Genomic DNA, 20,739 nt, shown 5'->3' with positions numbered 1-20,739 from the left:
GAGGCATCTCCAAATCCTCTGGAGCATCCCCAAATCCTCTGGAGCATCCCCAGAGCCCCAGGAGCATCTCCAAATCCTCTGGAGCATCCCCAGAGCCCCAGGAGCATCCCCAAATCCTCTGGAACATCCCCAAATCCCCTGGAGCATCCCCAGAACCCCTGAAGGTATCCCCAAATCCCCTGGAGCATCCCCAGCTGCCCTGGATTCTCAGGCTGAGGGGTTGGAAGCTCCGGCAGAGGTTGAATTTTGCCGGCTGTTGTTTTTCCCCATGGCTGAGCCCCCCCTCCCAGAGCTCAAAATTGAGGGGATCCCATGAAATTCTGCATCCTGGAAAGGAGGGTTTGGAGCAGACAGCGTGGGGAAGTGAGCGCAGCCTCCAAGGGATGGGATGAGCCCCTGGAGGGATTTCCTGGGGTTCCCTGCCCTTTTCCTGGGGTTCCTTCCACTTGTTCTGGTGCTCACTCCCCTTTTCCTGGTGTTCATTCCACTTTTCCTTGTATTCATCCCAATTTTCCTGGTGTTCACTTTTCCTTGTATTCATCCCACTCTTCCTGGTGTTAATTCCACTTTTCCTGGTGTTCACTCCACTCTTCCTGGTGTTCATCCCACTTCATTCCACCCCCTGGTGTTCTTCCCACTTTTCCTGGTGTTAATTCCACTTTTCCTTGTACTCATCCCAATTTTTCTGGAGTTCACTTTTCCTGGCGTTCCCTCCACTTTTCCTGGTGTTAATTCCACTTTTCCTGGTGTTCCCTCCACTTTTCCTGGTGTTCCCTCCACTTTTCCTGGTGTTCACTTCACTTTTCCTGGTGCTCACTCCACTCTTCCTGGCGCTCCCTCCACTTTTCCTGGTGTTCTTTCCACTTTTCTCCATCCCACCAAGGAATTCTGCCTGTGCAGGTCTGGCTCTCATTGCACCCTGAAAGTCCTGTCCCCACTAAAGCCTCTCCAGTGGCTTTCCTGGATGCTACCTTGACCTTTTCCCAGGTTTTCATTTCAGAGAACGCCCCAGGGATGGTTTTGGGGCACTCCTTGTGTCCTCACTCTGCTCCGCACCCCCTGGGCTCAGCTCTGTGCTGCTTCTCTGACTCTCAGCCCCGCTCCTCCTGTTCAACCTCACGGCTCTGAGGGCAAAAATACACCCAGGTTTCATTTCAAAAACTGCAGCGGAAACTTTCTATGGAAAGAAGCCACCCCAAAAAGCCCCTGAAAGAACAAAGCCCGACAGAACGACTTCCTTTGGCTGCCTTGTTTTCCGTTTGCATCAGCCCCTGGCCTCCCCGGGGCTCTGCACTTGTGGTTCTTTGCTGTCATCCAGCAAAAGTGCAGCACAACCTCTGTGCACCCAGGAGAATTCGATGCTTTTTGGGTTTTGAAATCTCTCTGATAAGGGGAAAAAAAAAAACACCCCCCAAAAAAAAAAAATTCAGCTGCGCTTCATATAAATGGAGTTGGTGGCATGAGTGGAGTTAAAATTAGAATTGCTCAAGGAGATGCTCCAGATGAGGAGGATGGAGGAAAAGGAGAAAAGAAAAGGAGTGGTGGGACAGAAATGGGCAAAATGTGGGAGCTGCTCCAGCAGGGAGAGGGGAATGCTGAGGGGTTCAGCCATGGGGGCTGAGCTGCTGCTGCCCAGGCTGGGAGAGCTCAGCTCGTGGGAGGGAGGCTTTGTCACAGAGCCAAATGTGAAACCATCCCAAACCATGGGATGCTTTGTGTTGGAAGGACCTTAAATCCCATCCTGTTCCACCCCAGGGACACCTCCCACTGTGCCAGGTGCTCCCAGCCCCAGTGTCCAGCCTGGCCTTGGGCTCTCCAGGGATCCAGGGGCAGCCCCAGCTGCTCTGGCAATTCCAGCCCAGCCCCTCCCCACCCTGCCAGGGAACAATTCCCAATTCCCAAGATCCCATCCAGCCCTGCCCTCTGGCACTGGGAGCCATTCCCTGGCTCCTGTCCCTGCAGGCCTTGTCCCCAGTCCCTCTGCAGCTCTCCTGGAGCCCCTTCAGGCCCTGCAGGGGCTCTGAGCTCTCCCTGGAGCCTTCTCCTCTCCAGGGGAGCACCCCCAGCTCTCCCAGCCTGGCTCCAGCCCTGGATCTCCCCTGATGCCTTTCAGCAGTTCCACACCTTCCCTGTGTTTATCCAGCTCATAAAGCCTTAAAACCCCCCCAAGATTCCCAGTTTGGCCCTGGTGACAGCACAGAGTAGTGCAGGAGGTGTCCCCTGTCCCCGTGCCCCTGGTGGGGTGGGAGGGTGCTGGGCCCTTCCTGGCTCTGAGCTCTTGGGAGGAGCCTGGATATTCCCATTTTGGGGGCTGCAGAGTGAAACTTTTCATTTTTCACCACTGGGGAAGATGAAGTGAAGGATTTTTACCTGAATGAGTCGTTAGGGCACAGGTTTGAGCATCTGATTTCCTGCTGGACTCTGCGCCCCGGTGCCATTTTCTGCTCACAGATGGAGCTAATGGCCAATGTTCTGCAAAGACATTTGGGTTTGGTTTTTTTTTTTCCCTTCTTCTCTCTGACTGATTGCATCCTCAAGAGCTGCTGGTTCAATCTCAGTTCACAGCCTCTCTCCACTTCCTTTAGAGCAGCAGAAAGCTTTTCCTCTGCAGAAGTGCCAAAACCTCGAAGCGCCTCGCGCTTCCCCATGCCTGCGACTCTCCTTGCTGCTCTGAGCGATTGCTAAAGGCAGAGGTCAGCCTGAACAACCCAAAATAAATATGATACTATCATATATTATATTAAATAAATATTTTTGGCTACAATAAACCCAAGGAGCAGCAGGAGTGGGCCACAGGAATCGTTTTTCCCTAGGTTTTGGTGCTCTCTTGGCGTGGCTGTGGGGGGATGAATGAACAGCAGCTGCCACGGGCACTGAGGTGCTCCAGAGCAGATTTATTTCCAGGAGCTCGTGTTTGGATTGTGCTCTCAAACCCTGGGAAAGGGGGGATGAGGATCCCCTGAGGGTCTTGAAGTCAGGACATCCCTGGAGTTGCCAATTTCATGGAGAGGTTGGAGCTGCTGCTCTGAGGAGCCGCATCACAGAATCCTGGGATTGTTTGGGTTTTTAAAGGAAAGGACTTTAAAACTCATGTTGTTCCATGGGCAGAGACACCTTCCCTGGTGGCTCCAAACCCCAGTGTCCAGCCTGGCCTGGGACAGTCCCAGGGACCCAGGGGCAGCCACAGCTGCTGCTGTTCCCTGCAGGGAGGTGACAACTGGGGACAACCTTCATCCCAGCTTTTCACAGACACAGGACCTTGTGCTCTCCTTCCCTTACAAAACCTGCCTGGCACCTCCTCATTTCCACAGCACTGAGCGACCCCATGAGGGTCTGCAGCCTGACAAGGTCAGAGGTGGAGATTTGGAGGAGAACCCAGAGAAATTCCCTTTTCCCAGCGGCTCAGCCCTGATCCCAGAGCGGCACAAAGTGCAGCAATCGCTGCAATCGCTTCTCCCTTCTCATACTTGCAGCACCTTCAGCTCAAGGCATGCCTTGCTCCGCTCAGAGCACAGCTCCAGGCTTCTCCACAGCCCCCTGAAACCTGGGAACGTGGAAACAACGGGAATGCCAGGCTTGGGAAGGCTGCACGGGAAATAAAAACCAAGAGAGGGTTCCCCAGGAGGAGAGGCTGGGACTGGGCCTCCTGCTCCTCCTTTCTTGGGGGATAAAAGCTTCCAAAGCCATTTGGATGAAAAATCTCTGTTTGGGGCTGAAAGCAGCTCTGTAAAGCACAGCTTGGAGCTGGGGCAGTGGCTCTGAGCAGGGCAGCAGCTCGGGATCTCCCCAGCACTGCTGCACCCCAAACATCCTCCCAGCACAAGAGATGGGCAGAAATGAGCAGCTCAACCATCCAGGCTCCTGATTCAGAGCTAAAACCAGGCCCAGCCAAGGTGAAATCCTCAGGAGGTAACAGCACTGAGGAGCTGAATCTCTGCAGTGGCCGTTCACCCACTAAGATGGAGAAAAAAACCCCAGAACTCCATTTCTGTGTGATTTCCCCTGCTGACAGGAAGGAGCTGCACAGGGCCATTGCTGCTGAGCTTAACTGCATCCAGTGCTCCTGAGGCTGAGGGGAAAGAGCTCTTCATGAGCCAAAACCAAAACAAAAAGTGAATATATTCTGCTGCAGCAAGCGCAGCATCCTCAAAGCCTCAAAGCTCCACTCCCCACACCACCGAGAGTGAAATCAGAGATTTTTTTTTTTTTTTTTTTCTTTCTTTCTTTCTCAGTAATGCTTTTTGCTCATTTCCTGCCCGGCCTCTTCTGCTCTGAGTAATGAATCAGGATGAATTAACATCAGTGGCCAGATTAGGATCACGCCTAAGCAGCACTTTGCTGTCATCTTCCAGGGAATTAAACCAAGGCCTTGTCACGCTGGGCTGACCATGAGGGTGGGCCCAGTCCCAGCCTCTCCTCCTGGGGAACCCTCTCTTGGTTTTTATTTCCCGTGCAGCCTTCCCAAGCCCGGCATTCCCGTTGTTTCCACATTCCCAGGTTTCAGGGTGCTGTGGAGAAGCCTGGAGCTGTGCTCTGAGCGGAGCAAGGCACGCCTTGAGCTGAAGGTGCTGCAAGTATGAGAAGGGAGAAGCGATTGCAGCGCTTTGTGCCGCTCTGGGATCAGGGCTGAGCCGCTGGGAAAAGGGAATTTCTCTGGGTTCTCCTCCAAATCTCCACCTCTGACCTCGTCAGGCTGCAGATCCTCACGGGGTCGCTCAGTGCTGTGGAAATGAGGAGGTGCCAGGCAGGTTTTGTAAGGGAAGGAGAGCACAAGGTCCTGTGTCTGTGAAAAGCTGGGGTGAAGGGTGGGATGCAGCCCCAGTTGTCACCTCCCTGCAGGGAACAGCAGCAGCTCTGGCTGCCCCTGGATCCCTGGGACTGTCCCAGGCCAGGCTGGACACTGGGGCTGGCAGTGCCACCAGCCCCCGGGAGTTGCCACCCTGCCCTGGCTCAGGGAAGGAGAGAGGAATTTTTGGGAATTCCTATCTGTGGCTGGGATATGAATTTTTAAGTCCAGCCTAGAGGTGGAAGCTGCCCTGATAAAAGAGGTTCCAAAGCTGCTTCATCTCCAGTGCCTGCACTGCTCCCTTTTTGTTATTTTTTTCCCTTTTAACCTAAAATTCTTTGTTCCAAGCCCGGGGGGGCCAATGCCTCCCAGTTAAGCTGGAGCTGAGCAGCAGGAGCCTGGCTGTGGCTTCTCAGGATGCTGCTGAACCAGGCTGGAGCTTCACTTGCCACAGAAATGCAGAAGGAAATGTTGGGATGTTTGTCCATCAGCAAGGCCAGCAGTCATTTCCATGTGTTCTGTGGCTGGAGAAGCCTCGGCAGCCAGGGAGGGACGGGACAGAAATTCCTGCTGCAGCCAGGGCAGGTCCCACCGTGTGCTTCTGAAGTGTGATCCTGTTCTCGTTTTATTTTTTAAAAATTTTGCTCTTAAAATGAAAATTCCCTTGTGATAAAAGCCTCTTGTGGCACTGAGCTCTCCCAGGCTCTCCACAGCCAGGTGGCAGCGAGGGCTTGGTGATCATGGAATGGTTCAGGATCTTCCCATCCCATCCCATCCCATCCCATCCCATCCCATCCCATCCCATCCCATCCCGGGCATGGACAGAGGGCAGCAGGGGAAGGAAATCCTCCTGCTCACCGGGATGGGGTTGCCCAGACGAGTTTTTGGCATCTTCAGTGGTCTGTCCACAGATTTCAGTCCCAAACTTCCATCCCCTCCCAGCCTGGGATCCCTGATGTGGCTGCTCCTGGTGGGCAGGGCAGCCCAGTCCTGGATTCCCTTCCAGATTTCCAGGAAAACATCGATATTTTCAGAAAATATTATCAATATTTTTTCCTGGAAAATATTTTCTGGGAAAAACATAGATATTCCAGATCCTGCTGTGGCTGGGGAGGCCTGGCGAGGTCACAGGGCTCTGGGGGCAGCAGATCCTGGGGGCACTTTGAAAATGCTTCATTTTCCTTGCAAAAGGTCCAGAAGGTGCAAAATGGAGCACAGCTCCTCAGGCTGCTGGGATTTGTGCCCCAAAGAGGGGATTTCATCCACTTGGAACGTTTGTGCTGAAAAATCAGTTTATTTGTGGTGTCAGGGCCTGGTTCTGTGCAGGGTTTGGAGTGGGACACGGAAGAAACTGTGAGTTGGGGGTTGGTTGGGTTTTGGGCAGGAATTGTTCCCTGGGAGGCTGGGGAGAGGCTGGGATGGAATTCCCAGAGCAGCTGGGGCTGCTCCATCTCTGGAAGTGAGGCAAAACTCAAACCATAGGGTTGGGAAGCACAGGATTATGGAATTATGGCTGGAAGGGACTTTAAATCCCATCCGGTGTCCATGGCAGGGACACCTCCCTCTGTCCCAAGGTGCTCCAAGCCCCACTGTCAGGGATCCAGGGGCAGCTGCTCTGTGCCCGGGGTGATGCTGGGAGGTTCCTCTTGACCTCTTGAGATCCCTGGGAAAATCCCAGAACCTCCCTGTTCCCGGCTGTGCCCAAGGAAGATTTTGTTGGTGACAAGCCCGGCTTAAAGTGTCCCCAAACGGAGCTGGGACCCCTCTGCCAGCCCAGGGAGGGACCTGTGGCAGCCTCTGCTGCACCTGGGGGAGCAGAGCCCGCTCTGGATCTCTTTTGGGGCTCTTTGGAAATGTTAAAAATCCTGGCAGGCACTCAGGAGCGCCCTGGCCCCAGCCAGATTCCTGCTGAGGAATCAGAGCAGCTCTGCTGAGTCTCCCACCTGCAAAGGAAGATTTTGCCTGCTCCGTGGGAAGGCAGATTGGTGCAAAAATAAAACTGGTTTGAGATCCTGCCCTGCGTGCAGGGCGCCTGCAAATATTTCAGTTGAATATTTTTAATTTTTCTCTAATTAAAAGGGTCATTTGGGGATTATTCCACTGGACAGGGCTCCCCCTCCACTGATCCTCTCCCTCTGGGTGATGTTGGCACATCTTGGTCTCTTCAATCTCTGCTTTTCGTCTCCACAAAATTGATGGAATTTACTCCTTTCCCCTGTGCAGACAGATCCCTCTGCCTGTGTGGATGATGTGCTGGAGGGGCCACGGCCCCAGCTGTTAATTTGCTTAATTAACTTGGGTAATTGAGCCACTGAGTTGCTTCCTAAGGGGTTTTTCTACCCTTGGAAAGAAATAAAATTGTGAGTCCAAGGCAAAGCCACCTCCTGGTGGGCTGTGCCTTAAATTCCCTGATCCAGGAGTTGGAGAGCCCTTGAATTCCTTGAATTCCCACTCAGGAAACACCTCCTGGTGTCCAGCCTGGGATCCCTGCTGCAATTTAGGGCTGTGTCAGCCCTGACAAACCCTAACGGGGATTTATCCCTTTCTGTGTGTCCCTCGGGGTGCGTTGGAAGGCCAGGGCGATTCCTGCCTGTGTTCTTCACTCAAAATGAATCCCCGTGCTGGGAATGTGAGTGCCTGCTGTTGAGGCAGGGATGGGAATGGAATGACTCCATGTTCAGAAGGCAAAGAATGAACCGTTTATTCAAAGTATGTCTCCCTTTTACAGAGAACGTCGTGAAGACCAATTTCATTGGTCTCAAAGTAAAAAACTTTCACACCATTGGTGCACTGTGGGTCGCACACGGTGGCAGAACAGATCTATAAACAACGTGAACAGAAAGAGAGATAATTAATTGTTTACATTCCTCTTGGACTTTTTCCCAGGCGTAGCCTGGCAGAAAGTTCTCTCCTTTTCTCTCTGACTGAACTGAGAATATCCACAAGTCCTCATCCCTGGGAATGTCCAACAAACACCTGGGGGTGACACTTGGGGACGTGGTTTGGTGGTGGCCATGGTGGTGCTGGCTTGTGGTTGGGCTGGATGGTCCTGGAGGGCTTTTCCAACCACAATGATGCCACAAATCTGATTTTCCTCTCTGGATTTCCAGTCCTTGCTCGCTCCATCCATCTCGGATCATTCTCCTTGGGAATTTAGCTGTGATTCGACTATGAAACATAAACTTTAAGAGATTCAGAGATTTTGGAGGAGCTAAGATTTTAGTTAGAGACAAGCCTTACTGGAGTTAATTAAAATAAAAAGATTCTGTAAGTAGGCCTTGATGAAGTTAAGAGTTAGTAGTTAACTAAGAATTGATTGCTTGTCAACACCATGTTTAGTTAGCTGGGTTTGTAATGGAGAATGTAGAAACTGACAAACAGCTTTTAGGAACATGAGACAATTGTGGGGCTCCTCTGCTCTGAAACCAATTGAAGACAGGGAAGGGGAGTTCTACCAAGGTTCATTTGTCATATTTGCATTGAAAAGGCAGAAGGGTCAGAATGAGGAAGACTTCATTTACTTCCTCACTTTGGGACCCCTCCCCACGAAAGGGACCACCGACCCATTTCAAGGAACAAACTGCGCATGCTTAATAGCTTTGGGAATGATTAGCATAGGAAGCGAGGAAAGGGATGGACCAAAATGATGAATATGTGTTTGTATTTTGGGTATTCAATTCTGGTGTGGATAAAAGGACTCTGCAATCATTGGAAAGGTGCAGTGTGCATTTGGGAGCTGTCCCGCACGCTGCCCGGCGCCGCAATGAACATACACTTTCTAACTTTAAACTGTTAGAGAGCTTTTGTCCGTCACAGTTGGATATTGGTGCTAGATCAATATCCGTATTTCTTTAATAAATCAACTGAAATGTCCAACCATAATGGTGCCATAAATCTGATTTTCCTCTCTGGATTTCTACTCTGTGCTCTCTCCTCCCATCTCAGACCATTCTCCTTGTCCTCATTGGGAATTTATCTGTGATTTGACTGAAATGTCCAACACCAGAACCTCAGTGGGGCCAAAGAGATGGAAAGTTCCCTTTGTTTATTTGTTGGACATTTTGTCTCTGCATCACAGCAAATGTTGGGTTTTATTTTATTGCACTATTTCATGTTCAGCTCCCGGTCAATTTGTGACCCATGGAAATCCTGACATTTCCCAAAACTCACCCTTTCAAGCCTGCATTTATCTCCCTGGTGGCCATGCCATTGATTCTTCCTGCCTCACCAATTCCCCCATCATTCCTGAAATGTCTTTTTCTTTTTTTCTTGTTTCTTCCAGACCATTTCTACAATTTATCAAGACCATTTTGACTCCTAATCCTGGCCTCTGAAGCACCTGCAGCCTGTCCCAGCCTGGTATCTGCAGCAATTTTAGTAAGAAAAAAATCTTATTTTCCATCCTCCAAATGCATCTTAAAGGTACCAACCTGTGCTGGAGCTCTCATTTTCCCTCTGGCATTGTGGAATTGGATTTGATGATCCTGGTGGGTCCCTTCCATCTCAGGATATCCTGGGGGCACTCTGAAAATGCTTCATTTTCCTTGCAAAAGGTCCAGAAGGTGCAAAATGGAGCACAGCTCCTCAGGCTGCTGGGATTTGTGTCCCACGGAGGGGATTTCATCCGCTTGGAACGTTTGTGCTGAAAAATCAGTTTATTTGTGGTGTCAGGGCCTGGTTCTGTGCAGGGTTTGGAGTGGGACAGGGAAGAAACTGTGATTTGGGGGAAGGAATTGCTCCCTGGGAGGGTGGGGAGAGGCTGGGCTGGAATTGCCAGAGCAGCTGGGGCTGCCCCTGGATCCTGGCAGGAGCAGCCTGAAGGTGTCCCTGGGCTGGAAGTGGATGGGTTTAATTTCCCTTCCAACCCAAACCATTCTCAGAGAATCAGCAATTCAGCTTTTCCCCATGGATTTGGGGGGTTTTTGGCTTTTTCTTCGCTCCCCACTTGCCACGGAGCCCTCGGAGCTGCCCTTTGCCGACCTCTCATTCCTCAAGGAGAGTTTGGGGCCGAGACCCCCAGGGAAGAAATACAAACAGGGTTTAGTTCATGGATTTAAAGCAGCTCTGGGTGTCCAGTGGATGCTCCAAATCCTTGGAATTTTGCCTTCTTTCCAACACTGCATGATTGTACCTGTATCTGTACAGGTTCATTTTGGTGGAGATGGCAAGAATTCCAGGATTTGTGACTTTCTGAGGAATAAAAGCTGTATTATAGACCAGATTTATATTTATAATGTAAAGGGGCAGAGCCACAGGCTGCCCACAGGGACAAAATCCAGCAGGCAGCCACTGCTGGTGTCCCTGTGACTGTCAGGGCTTAGCAAATAAGAAATAAAAACAAACCCAGGGCCCCAAAGGTGATCAGGTGCAAATAAAATGAATTAATTTGTTTTTCCCTCAGGAGGAGTCTAAATCCAGGCTTTGTTCTTGTGTTTGTCAGAGCGTTTTTGGTTTTGGGCTTTCCCTGTGCCATCCACTGGTTCCGGAAGTTTAAATTTAAACAAACAAAAAAATTCCTGCTTGTTTTTCACCTCACACTTCCTAGAAATGATCATGGATCATTTCAGCACCTCTGAAATGCCATGCCCATATTCTGGGGGAAACTGAGGCACCAGAGTTTGGCTCCAGGGGTGAGCTCGAGTAGGAAATGCCAATTCCCCATGACCTGCCTTCCCCAAAGTCACAAGAAACTGAGAGGAAATAAAGTTCTGGGAGCAAAGCCTTGCAGCTTGATATTTTCAAGGGCTTTAACGACATAAAACTGATTTACTTTGAGGGGAAAAGCTTTAAATATCCCTGCAGAGAGTACATAATGTGCATGGTTTTGTATTCATTCCCTGAATTTCGGTGGATGAAACCTCTCCCAGCCATAATGGAATTATACTGGGATGTGCTCTCATCAGGGTGGTGTTAAAATCAGGTGCACAAAGGGAATTCTAGAGAGGAAAAAAAAACACCCTTGTGGCACCAATGAATGATTCTTAGCCCTGCAATAAACCTAATCAGGTTAATTAGGATTAATTTGGCGGCCTGGCTTTTATTTGTGTGGAATAAAAACAGATCTAAGGCATTTTGTTGAAAGCCTCTGTGAGTTTTAGGGATATTTTCGAGTTCTTTCACCTGGGCAGTGTAAAAATCTCTGCCTGGTTGGGCTTTTAGGGAGAATTATGCTGCACCCACCCAGCATTTAGAGCCATTAATTCTCCATCTTCTCTTGCATCTTTCCTTGTCAGTAAATCCATCTCCTGTCCCCATTCCCATGTGGAGGTGACCCAGCTCTCCCTGGGTGTCTTCAAATGCAGTTTTTGGGTTTGTTTTTTTTGAGAGTTGTACCAATCTCTCCTCTGGCAGCAGCCTGGTTCTGCTCCTGCTCTGAAGCCCCATCCCACATGGGGCATTTCCCCTCAGTCCCAATCCTCCTGGGATTTTCCACCCCTGTGCTTCACCCAGAGCTGCCTCCTTTCTCATTTGCTTATGTCCCTGGCTTTTCTCCTCACTTCTTGACTTGGTTTGGACAGACAGGTGTCTGCTGAGGAGGGCAGGAGCCTCCCCAGAAATGGAAAATGCAAACCCCCTCTCTCTGAATTATTGTACTTTTGAAATTAAGGGGCTCTCAGGCAAAGATATGGGAGCAGGAATAACAGTTCTTTGCTAGGGAAATGAAAACTACAAATGCAAGAGCACAAAGAAAGCAGTGCAGAGTCAGAGCAGGCCCTGGCAGGCTGTGGGGCAGGGTGCTGGCAGCAGTCCCATTCCATGGGGGCTCAGCCCTCCTGCAGTGCCAGCTGTGCTTCTGCTGGAGCAGGATCCTGCACAAGGCTGGAGTTTTCCTCTGGAGCTCCAGGGGTGGTTATGGAGCTCTTGTCCTTTAGGAATGCAGTGGATAAGGCTGCTGTGGTGTTGCAGGGCTCAGATTGTATCCAGGTAGGAATGCTTGGCTGCTCCCCTGGGCGCAGCCTCTGCCCATGGGATGCTGGAATTTTCTCAGCCATGCAGGGACACTCAGTGGCCATGGACAGAAGAGATCTCCTGGAGGGAGGATGGGCTGTGGGAGAGATAAAGAAAAGTGCCCAGAGACCAGCAGAGAGCTGCCCCAGCTCTGACAGGTGGGGACAGAATAAAATACACAGCCCAGCACATCTTCCACCCTAAGAGACTTCTCTGCTGCACCTTGCCCTGGCTGTTTCCCATCCCTGGAAATGCTGCTGGGATTTTCACCAAACAGATCCTTGCACATGTCCCTGCCCAGATGGATCCGTGCAGAGCGAGGGCTGTGCAGCAGGAGCTGCCACAGGAGGGAATTTTCCATCAGCCCCAGCCCCTCCATTCCCGTTTTGGATTTAATTCCTTGCAGGGCTTCAGTCAGATCATGGAAGTGGCTTTGGTTCAGCCAGGCTGAAGGAGCAGGGGGCTTTGCCCAGGGAAGGGCTGGGGATGAGGGGCCAGGGGTGCTGACAGAGCCTGGACCTCCTCACCTTCCAAACTCACAGGCTGCTCTTTGAAGCCCTTTGTTTTTTGTGGTCACAAGATCCCAAATGTTGGAAAACTCCTCCAAATCATTGAATTCAAACTTCTGCCAAATCCCAGTGAACCATGTTGGGAGGAACATCCCCTTGTTATTTGAGCACCTCCAGGTGCACTCCAAACCTCCCTGGGCAGTTCCAAGGCCTGAGCACCCTTTCCATGGGGAAATTCCTGCTGATTCCACCCTGAGCCTGCCCTGGCCCAGCCTGAGGCCGTTCCCTCTCCTCCTGTCCCTGTTCCCTGGAGCAGAGCCCGACCCCCCGGCTGTCCCCTCCTGGCAGGAGCTGTGCAGAGCCACAAGGTCCCCCCTGAGCCTCCTTTTCTCCAGGCTGAGCCCCTTCCCAGCTCCCTCAGCCTCTCCTGGGGCTCCAGCCCCTTCCCAGCTCTGTTCCCTGCCCTGGACACGCTCCAGCCCCTCCAGGTCCTTGTCCTGAGGGGCCCAGGACAGGTCTCAGCACTCAAAGTGGGTCCTCCCCAGTGCCCAGCCCAGGGGGAGTTCAGGTTTTGATTCAGCTTTTCTTGTCATGTTTGATTTCAACACCACGAAGCTCTGGCGTTCTGTACCCTTCACATCTGACCTTCAGCCCTGTCCTCACCCACGGCTGCCCACCCCAAAAGGGCACAAGGAGGTGCAAGGCTGGGCACAGCCAGGGCAGCTCAGGCTGGAGATCAGGGAAAGGTTCTTCCCCCAGAGGGTGCTGGCACTGCCCAGGCTCCCCAGGGAATGGGCACGGCCCCGAGGCTGCCAGAGCTCCAGGGATGCCCAGGGTGGGGTTGTTGGGGGTCTGGGCAGGGCCAGGGTTGGACTGGGTGATCCTGGGGGTCCCTTCAGCTCAGGATATTCTGTGATCCTGTGGCTTTGCTTTGCCACCACTCCCCAGGTGCAGAAGGTTGTGCTGGCAGTGCCAGAGCAGAAGCTGTCCCCAGATCCCTGCTGGTCCCACAGGGACAGTGGCATCTCCTTGTCAGTGGTTTCTCAAATCAAGACTTTGCACCAGAGCCCGTTTCAGCACCAGGGTTGGCTCTCAGAACCCAAAACCCTTCCCCAAAGTCACAAAGAGCCTTTTCTGCTCACTTTTGAGTGGGAATGTTGTCACTTCCAAAATCTGCTTTGAATCATCCCTTTACACCCCTCTCTCCAAACCCTGGTGTCTTACTACGCTGGCAGGGAGGTGTTAAGACCAATTTTGTGCTTCCTCCCCTGTGTTTTTTTCAGTGTTTTCTCTCAGCTTGGCGCTGTGCAGGAGTCCTGGGGAGGGTGTGAAGTGTGTGGCCCTCAGGAGTGTCTCACTGCTCTGGCATCGCCCCGTACCAGCACACAGGGGATGTTTTTGAACGAGGTACCACGCACTATTTCAAGCAGCTTCTAAAAATAAACGCCTGCCCAAGCTGCTGTTGTGGTGGCAATGTTTTATCTCTTAATTGGGGCTGTTTGCTGAGGGTGATTCATAGAAAGGAACTGAGCTTTCCAAGTTTTAGCCTGAGGTGAAACAGCCGAGGTGATTTGCTGATTGTAACTGAGGCCTGCGCAGCCAGGAGGAGTTTTTGGATTTTCTCCACGGTTTTTTTTTGCTTTTCCCCTAAGGCTGAAGCGTCACATTAAACACTGGACAAGCTCTTTCTCCTGGAGGTGTGTGGGAGGTGGCAGAACACATTCAGTGCGGGGACAGTGACCCACAGAGCTCTGGATGTCACATCGAATGAGAGCTAATGGCTGAGGAAGGAATGAGGAATTCCTCTGGGAATTCAAGTGGAGATACAAAACTGGTGTGTGCTCAGAGCTGTGGGGAAGAAGAGCCAGAGGTGGGGGAAGGCATTTCATGGCTATCTAAGGAGCAGGAGATGACTCAGCCTTCCCACACTGTCACCTAATTCCTCCTGAGCCATGTCCAGTCCTGGGCCCCTCACTGCAAACAGGATCTGGAGGGGCTGGAGCGTGTCCAGGGAAGGGAACAAAGCTGGGAAGGGGCTGGAGCTCCAGGAGAGGCTGAGGGAGCTGGGAAGGGGCTCAGCCTGGAGAAAAGGAGGCTCAGGGGGGACCTTGTGGCTCTGCACAGCTCCTGCCAGGAGGGGACAGCCAGGGGGGTCGGGCTCTGCTCCAGGGAACAGGGACAGGAGGAGAGGGAACGGCCCCAGGCTGGGCCAGGGCAGGCTCAGGGTGGAATCAGCAGGAATTTCCCCATGGAAAGGGGGCTCAGGCCTTGGAACTGCCCAGGGAGGTTTGGAGTGCCCATCCCTGGAGGTGCCCAAGGAATTCCTGGAGGTGGCACTCAGAGCTCTGGGCTGGGGACAAGGTGGGGATCAGCTGGGACTCGATGGCCTTGGAGCTCTTTTCCCACCTCATTTCTGGGATGCTGAACACCAGAATCCCAAAGGCTTTTCCCAGAAGGGAATATCCATCCAAGCCAAGCCCCAGCAGCAGAGGTGTCCCTACCCAGCCCTGTCTGGCAGGGAACATTTCCTGTTCCCCCCAGCTCCAAACCCCTCACCCCAACAGCAGAAAAGGAGCCCTGAAAGTCCTTAAAATCCCATTCTTGCATATTGGGGGAAAATTTCCCCATGGAAAGGGGGGTCCACCAAGGTCACCTTTACTCCTCCCAGGTCCCCATTACTGCACCCACAAAAGGTTCTCATGTGCTGCCAGTGGTGGGTCCAGTGCTGCCCAAACAGGTTGTGCTTGGCTCCTTCCTCTTCCAGGAACCGTCCAGGGTGTCCTGTGCCCTCACTGGGGGAACCTGTGCCCTCACCTGGGCAAAGGGAACCTGTCCTGTGCCCTCACTGGTGCCCTGAGCAAAGGGAACCAGAAGCTGAGCCACAGCTGTGGCCCAGTCAGTGTCCAGGGGATGTTGTACCAAACTCTGAAGTTGCCCATGAGGCTTTTTGTGGGAACCCAGGGCTTTTCTCCTCCTCTGAAGCTGCTGGGGGGCAGATTTGGGGCAGAGATTTTGTTCTTCACGAGGAGGCAGCGCAGAGCAGAGGCAGTAGTGCCACACTGTGTGCCCCAGCTCAGACACCCACAGCACGTCCTGAGCGGGGAGGGACCCCCAGGACCACCCAGCCCGACTCCTGTCCCCACCCAGGACACCCGAACAAGCCCACCCTGAGCACACCAGAGATGGCCACAAGCCCTGTGGAGATGTGCCCACCTCACTGCAGAACTGCTGGAACCCAGCTCAGTGAGAAATTGAGCCTTTCTGTGCTGCCAGGCACTGACCCCTAGGAGAACACTGCACTGACCTGAGGCCGTGGAGAAGCTTCCAAAATGGAATGGCAGAACTGGGATTGTGGGGGTGGAGTTTGAACAGAAGTGTGTGATGTCACAGGGTGGGAAACTGAGAGTTTGGGGTTTAGAATACAGTAATAGATATGGGGCAAGATGGAGGTTTTGGGGTGGAGGCTGGGCCTCCTTCTCCTTCTCCTTCTCCTTCTCCTTCTCCTTCTCCTTCTCCTTCTCCTTCTCCTTCTCCTTCTCCTTCTCCTTCTCCTTCTCCTTCTCCTTCTCCTTCTCCTTCTCCTTCTCCTTCTCCTTCTCCTTCTCCTTCTCCTTCTCCTTCTCCTTCTCCTTCTCTTCTCCTTCTCCTTCTCCTTCTCCTTCTCCTTCTCCTTCTCCTCCATGGGTTTGGGTGTTTTGTGTCATTGGATAAAAAGCCCGCATTGCAGGGCACGGGTGGTTGGTTATTGGGTTAAAAGTGAAAATAATTTAGGTGTCATTTCTTAATTGGACACTTTATCCCTAAAAGGCCTTGAGAGAGAGAGATGGGGCTCCATTTTCAGTGTGTTAGAGTGAAGTGCTGCAGAACTCAGGGTTTGTGGGACTGCGACAGAGATAAGAACTAACAAACACCTGAGTCCCAACAAGAAATACATCTCATGCATTTAATCCCAACCCTAACCAAAAAAAAAAAAAAAAAAAGGTTAAAACTCAACACAGAACAACAGGAAAACCATCAAAGGGCTGGAAATTCTTGTGGTGATGCTCACAAACCCCTGGCAGGATCCTCGGGGTGTCAGAGGGTGTTGGTCTGGATGCTGCCACCTCCTCCCCTCCTGGGGTGAAGGAGCCTTTCAGGGGTGACAGCACCCTCAGGACCTGTCCTCTGAGCCTCCTGGGGTGCCCCAGCCTGCAGCAGGTGGGCAGAGATGCTCCTGGAGAGGTGAGGAGGCTGCACCGCCCAGCTGGAGCGAGAGGAGGTGGGAGGAAACCGTCACTGCCTGTTTACTCCGTGAATGGAAAAAAAAAAAGAGGCTTATCGTGATCAGAGCAGGCAAAACAGGACGTCAGGGCTGAGATCTGTCAGGCACTGCTGCTCCAGGCTCCTGGGTTTCAGGGGATGGGGCATTTTTGGGTTTGTCAGGCTGCCCAGGATCCGCTGGCGTTGGGATGGCAAGAGCTGCTCAGTAAATTTGTTTAGCTCTGAACTGGCAGCAGGGAAAGAAGCAGAGGGCCAGTTTTGGGCTAATTCAGACCTGATTCGCTGTGCATTTCAGGAACTGCTGCCTCAAAGGCAGCAAAAACAGCCAAGAAAAAGAGAATTGTTACCAAGGCAAAAGGGTGCCAGAGGCTGAGGCTGAGCAGAGGTTTTGTTTGCAAGGGCTCAGGCTCTTTAAAATGGTGTTTCCTTCATTCATCTTCATTAAGGAAATGACACTCAGAGCGAAAATGAAACACCCCAGGGAAATAAAACTCCTCCAAGTGGGGAGGAGATCTGCCCGGAGCTGCAGTGCAGCCCTTTAGGATGAGTTTCTTCATTGCATTGCCCCGGGGGGAAGGGAACGAGACCATCCCCATCTCTGGAGGTGTCCCAGGCCAGGCTGGACAGGACTGGCAGCACCTGGGACAGCGGAGGCTGTCCCTGCCCATGGCAGGGGTGGGGTTCAAGGTCCCTTTGACCCCAAACCATTCCAGGATCCTGGGATTCAATAATTCAGTGATGCAATGATGGACTCCATGGTTCTGTGATTCAATAATTCAGTGATTCAATAATTCAGTGATTCCATTGTTCCCTGATTTGATAATTCAGTGATTCCATGATTCCGTGATTCTGTGATTCTGTGATTCAATGATTCAATATTCAATGAATAATTGAATATTGAATATATTCAATATTCAGTTGAATATTGAATGTAATAACAACAGCTCATATCTATAATTGAATATTGAATATAATAATGACAACTCAATTATTCAATTATTCAATGATTGAATAATTCAGTGATTCCATGATTCTGTGATTCTATAATTCTGTGATTCAGTAATTCAATATTCAATGAATAACTGAATATTGAAAATATTCAATTGAATATTGAATAAAATAATAACAGTTCATAATTAATAATTGAATATTGAATATTATATTCAATTGAATATTGAATATAATAATAACAACTCAATTATTCAATGATTCAAATATTCCGTGATTCCATGATTCTGTGATTCTATAATTCTGTGATTCAGTAATTCAATATTCAATGAATAACTGAATATTGAAAATATTCAATTGAATATTGAATAAAATAATAACAGTTCATAATTAATAATTGAATATTGAATATTATATTCAATTGAATATTGAATATAATAATAACAACTCAATTATTCAATGATTCAAATATTCCGTGATTCCATGATTCTGTGATTCTATAATTCTGTGATTCTATGATTCAATAATTCAGTATTCAATGAATAACTGAATATTGAATCTATTTAATATTCAATTGAATATTGACTATAATAATAACAGCTCATAATTAATAATATAATATTGAATATTATATTAAATAGAATACTGAATATAATAATAACTCAATTATTCAATGATTCAAAAATTCCGTGATTTCATGATTCTGTGAGTCTATAATTCTGTGATTCTATGATTCAATAATTCAATATTCTCTATTCAATTGAATAGTAAATGTATTGAATATTGAATATAACACTAACTCAATTGTTCAATGATTCCATAATTCGGTGATTCCATTATTTCATGATTCCATGACTCTATATCTCCACGATTCTATAATCTATAATATTAAATTGAATACTGAATATAATAATAACTCAATTATTCAATGATTCAAAAACTCCGTGATTCCATGATTCTGTGATTCTATAATTCTGTGATTCTATGATTCAATAATTCAATATTCTCTATTCAATTGAATAGTAAATGTATTGAATATTGAATATAACAATAACTCAATAGTTCAAAGATTCCATAATTCGGTGATTCCATTATTTCATGATTCCATGACTCTATATCTCCACGATTCTATAATCTTGCAGAGCAGGCAAGAGATTGAGACCTGAGGAGAGTTGGGAAAAACCCCGTTGTCACCTGTTTGTGCAGGAATAATGAGTTCTGTTTAGCTCAGCAGGACGCTGGGGACATCAATGGTGACATTTGTGCCCCCGGCGCTGCTTGGCTGGGGTTGGGACCGGGGGAAGCCCCGCTGGCAGGGCGTAAATCCCGCATAATCGCCCCATTCTCCTGGGAGAGGAGCTTTCCTGGGGGGAGAGCCGGGGCTGTGCAGGAATAAATGGGAATAAATGGGAATAAACACCCTGCCAGGGAGAAAGGCGCCCATTGAGCATTGTGCTGGGAGCTCATCCTGCCGGGGCTCGGAGCTTCCTCCCGCTGCAGCTCAGCAGAACCTCTGCGGTACCCACGGCCTTCCAGGCAGGCTTCCCTCAGCTGCTCCTGGTGTCTGCCCCGGCCTCCCAAAACACCGATCCCTGCTCGATCTGCCGGGCAGACGGAGCCGCCACCAGCCCTGCTCCCTGCGGGCTTCCCGAAGCGCCGGCACAGCCCTGCAGAGCCGCAGGGAAGCGGCACGGGGCTGCGCAAAGGGCAGCCCGCATCCCCAGCCCGGCGGGCCCTGGCTGGAAATCCCAGCAGCGTTTCCAGGGATGCGAGACAGCCAGGGCAAGTGAGAGAAGTGTTTAGGGTGGAATTTGTGTATTTTATTCTGTCCCCACCTGTCAGAGCTGGGGCAGCTCTCTGCTGTTCTCTGGGCAGTTTTCTTTCTCTCTCCCACAGCCAATCCTCCCTCCAAGAGATCTGTCCATGGCCACTGAGTGTCCCTGGGTCATAAAGTTTAAAAATTTCCCAACCTTTCTCAACTTTAAAAAATATCTTTTACTTTTTTATATTCCTACAGTTTTTTTTTTTCCATCTCATCTCACAGATGAGAGACAAGATGGTAGTTTATGTAAAACTTTTTTCAACATATTCTTTGAAATAATAGCCTAGAAGAAAAGGTGTAAAGTCATTATACTCTAACTAATAAGAAAAGGACTCAACTGGGTTTAACATTAACAAAAGGACTTCTATGAACCTCAAACAATACACAGTAATTCATTATTTAAGATGTAAACTTCTTCTGTCTTTGCAAAGGATATATCTAGGACTTTTCACATCTTGAGCTATCAATAAGTTCTTGTTCTTTCTTGTTCCTTGTGATAAATATAAATGTATTCACTTGGTTCTTAACTTCCTAGCTTCTCATGAGGTTGAGAAATTTCCCAGATTTCTCAGCTTTAGAAAGTGTCTTTTAATTTTTTATATTCCGACACCTGAGGAGCTCCCAGTGGGGCTGGGGGTGCTCTGGGGCTCAGCTTTGTCCAGGGCTGCTCAAGGGAGGGATTGTCCTGCTCTGCTCTGGGCTGGGGCGGCCTCTCTCCAGTGCTGGGGGAACTTCGGGGTGGAAGAAAGATCTAAAGGTGTTTAGAAAGTGTGCAAAGGTGGGACAGGGGGATGGGGAAGGGTCTGGAGGAGCTGAGGGCTCTTGGTGTGTGCAGCTGGAGCAGGGCACACTGAGGGCAGAGCTCAGGGATCTGCAGCTCCTCCCGAGGGGCAGCTCCCAGCTCTGCTCTGGGACAGGGACAGCAGCCAGGGCACGGCTGGAGCTGGGCCAGGGCAGCTCAGGCTGGAGCTCAGGGAAGGTTCTTCCTCCAGAGGGTGCTGGCACTGCCCAGGCTGCCCAGGGAATGGACACGGCCCCGGGGCTGCCAGAGCTCCAGGGATGCCCAGGGTGGGGCTGTTGGGGGTCCAGGAGCTGGAATGGATCATCCACGTTTTAAGAACATAATTTTAAAAGTCTTGGTGCTCCAGAACAAAAATACAAATTTTGCCATTGGCAGACAGCCAGATGTGGCTACAGGAATATCAAGTGCTTTGCAAATAATAGAAATATTTCTTTGGGTTTTTTTTGGTTTTTTGGTTTTTTGTTTGACCTTCAGCACTGTGGGCTCTCCATGACCATAGAAAATTGTGCTGGTTTCTGGTTTCTGACCATTGCTGCTCATCCAAACCCATTCTGGAGTGTCACAGTTGGCCCGTGCAGACCACAGCCCCAGCTGCAGCCTGAGGCTTTGTGTGAAATGCAGGGAAATCTCAAAGAAAAGGAGCAGGTTTCCAAGAATTCCCCAT

General features: G+C 50.3%; 1 long non-coding RNA gene across 1 annotated transcript; it reads right to left on the bottom strand.

Moving 5' to 3' along the window:
- Nucleotides 1-7,470: 7,470 nt before the first annotated feature.
- Nucleotides 7,471-9,426, bottom strand: LOC128799748 (uncharacterized). The gene is made up of 2 exons (XR_008434818.1): nt 9,217-9,426; nt 7,471-7,606 (listed from the first exon to the last, which is right to left on the bottom strand). It is a non-coding gene; the product is annotated as an uncharacterized LOC128799748 (long non-coding RNA).
- Nucleotides 9,427-20,739: the final 11,313 nt, after the last annotated feature.

Source organism: Vidua chalybeata, chromosome 25 (assembly GCF_026979565.1).
Source record: "Vidua chalybeata isolate OUT-0048 chromosome 25, bVidCha1 merged haplotype, whole genome shotgun sequence".
In the NCBI taxonomy this organism is placed as follows: domain Eukaryota; kingdom Metazoa; phylum Chordata; class Aves; order Passeriformes; family Viduidae; genus Vidua; species Vidua chalybeata.
Note: the sequence above shows the minus strand (reverse complement) of the source record. Positions and strands in the feature narration are given on the sequence as shown.